At 40.1% G+C, this 2884-nt stretch overlaps 1 protein-coding gene across 1 annotated transcript in view; it reads left to right on the forward strand.

Moving 5' to 3' along the window:
• GPR128 (G protein-coupled receptor 128) overlaps window positions 1-2884 on the forward strand; it is a 117868-nt gene that overhangs the window by 36661 nt on the left and 78323 nt on the right. The window lies entirely within an intron of this gene.

The following is a 2884-nucleotide window of genomic DNA, read 5'->3' on the forward strand; positions in this document are numbered from 1 at the left end:
CAACATATTGGATAAGGAATCCTGGTTTGGCACTGGACTACCAACCACAAGGTTGGTGGTTCAAATCCACCAGAAGCTCTTTGGAAATCCTAGAAAGATCCACTAAGAGTCAGAACTGACAGCACTTCACAACAGTATCATATAAGGGTTTAACGTCAGAATATATAAATAATTCATTTGTTGTTAAGTGCTATCAAGTTGGTTCCAACTCATAGATAATTGACCTAGTAAAGGGTTTCTGAGGAGCATTTGGTGAGTTTGAACTGCCTACCTTGCAATTCAAACCAACCTTTTGGTCTAGTGCATTATCCTGTAGCACCACACCAGGATTCCAAAGAACTCATAGAACTTAACAAAAAGACAAACAACCCGATAAAAAAATGTGACAAAGGACTTAAGTAGACATTTCATCAAAGAAGATTTTCAAAGCGTCAACAAGCACATAAAAAGATGATAAACATTCACAAAACCTAACCTACTGCCTTCAATTTGATTCCGAGTCAGTGATCCCATAGGACAGAATGCCCCATAGGGTTTCTAAGACAGTAAATCTTTACAAGCCAACTGTCACTTCTTTCTTTGTTGGAAGGTTCAAACTGCTGACCTTTTGGCTATCAGCTGAGTGCTTTAAATACTGTACCACCAAGGCTCCTTCATTAGCCATTAAAACAAAACAAAAAAACAAATCCAGTGCCATCAAATCAATTCTGACTCATGTTGTTGTTAGGTGCCATTGTGTCAGTGCCGACTCATAGGGTTTCTGAGGCTATATATCTTTATGGGAGCTCAAAGCCTCATCTTTCTCATGTGGAATAGATGATGGGTTTGAAATGCTAGTCTTGGGGTTAGCAGCCCAGCAACCCAAATTCCTTTCAACTTCTGTAGGCTCATATGTCTTGGCATCAAACTTTTCCTGGATCTAGGAATTTCCCAGTGCAGGGACCCCAAGTCCAAAGGGTGCACTCGTGCTCCCAGCATTTCTTCCTTAGTGGCAGAAGATACTTCGTAGCTCTGCTTGCTTGTTTAATCTTTTATATGTTGTTGTTGTCAGGTGCCATCTAGTCAGTTGCAATTCAGTGACCCTATGCACAATAGAGCAAGATACTGCCCAGTCCTGTGCCATCTGACAATTGTTGCTGTGCTTGAGCCGGTTGCTGCTGCCACTGTGCCAATCCATCTAGTTGGGGAGGGGGGGGGTCTTTTCTTTTTCTTCACTGACTTTCCACTTTATCAATCATGATGTCCTTCACCAGGGACTGGTCCATCCTGATAATATGTACGAAGTATGAGAGATGAAATCTCATCATTACTGTATTGCTTCCAAAACAGATATGTTTGGTACTTTCAATATTCTTCCCCAACACCATAATTCAAAAGCATCAATTCTTTTAATCTTATAATTAACCTATATAGAGTTTCCCTGGAGTCCTGGTTTAGGGCTGTAGGATTAGCATTGGACTGCTAACCACAAGGGTGTTGGTTCAAACCCACCAGCCGCTCTTTGGAAATCCTATTCAGGGTTGCCATGAGTCAGACCTGATTTGATGGCACTAAACAGTAATATAGCTTTTCCCAAGTGTAAATCTTTATGGGAGCAGAAAGCCTCATCTTTCTCATGTGAAGTGGATGGTAGGTTTGAACTGCTGACATTACAGTCTATTGCTTATAAGGCAGCAAGTCCTGGTGTAGCTGTAAGATAAACAATGGATGGCTAACTGAAAGTTCAGCAGTTCAAACTCACTAGCCACTGCTTGGAAACCCTAAACAGGGTCGCTATGAGTCAGAATTGACTCAACAGCACTTAACAATAACAACAACAATAAATTATATATATATATATATATATATATGAGTCCCAGTGTGTTACTGGAGGATAAGCACTGGATGGTTAACTGCAAGGTCAGCAGTTCAAATCCACCAGATGCTTCTTGGAAACTATATACAGTGTTGCTGTTAGTCAGACCTGACTTAATGGCACTTAGAAGCAAACAAGCAACAAATATATATATTCCACTGTTTTATATATATATAAATAAATAGTGGAATACTACTCAGCTGTCTCTGTAGGATAAGCATTGGACTTCAAACCATAAGGTTTGTGGTTTGAGCCTACAAGTCACTCTATGGGGAAAAAAAGATGAGGCTTTTTGTTCCTGCAAATATTTATGACTTCAGAAACCTTATATATGGTGCTATAAGTAGGAACTGACTTGCAGGCACTTAAAAACAACATGCCGAGAAATGGAAGTGCAGTGGATATGCAGAATAAGCACTGGACTGCGAACTACGAGGTCTGCAGTTCAAGTCCACCAGCAATTCCTCGGGAGAAACAGAAGACTTTTTTGTTCCAGCAAAGATTAACAGCTTCGAAGACTCTATGTTGCTGTTAAGTACCATCAAGTCAGTCGCAACTGAGTCACTGAGTTGGAACTGACTCAACGGTGCTTAACAACAGTATATGGAGAAATGAAATCCTGATGCATCCTACAACATAGATGAACTTTGAAAATGTTATGCTGAGTAATGAAAGTCAATCACAAAAAGACAAATATTACATGATCTAACATATAAAGGAATCCTGGTGTGGTGCTGTAGGATAAGCAGTAGACTGTTAATTAAGAAGGTGATGGTTTAAACCCACCAGCCTCTCCTGGGAAACCCTATACAAGGTCACTATGATGTGATGGCACACAGCAACAACAAAAACCTATATGAACTATCTAGAATAGGCAAATGTATAGAGAACAAACTTGATTAATGGCTACCAAGGGTGGGAAGGAGGGGGAAAGGGGAATCAAAGCTTAGGAAGACTTGGGTTTCTGTTAATGGTGACAGAAAATCTGGCAATGGATAACGGTAAAACATGGTTAATATAATCAGTGTT

The sequence above is a fragment of the Chrysochloris asiatica genome, unplaced genomic scaffold (assembly GCF_000296735.1).
Source record: "Chrysochloris asiatica unplaced genomic scaffold, ChrAsi1.0 scaffold00120, whole genome shotgun sequence".
Classification (NCBI taxonomy): Eukaryota; Metazoa; Chordata; class Mammalia; order Afrosoricida; family Chrysochloridae; genus Chrysochloris; species Chrysochloris asiatica.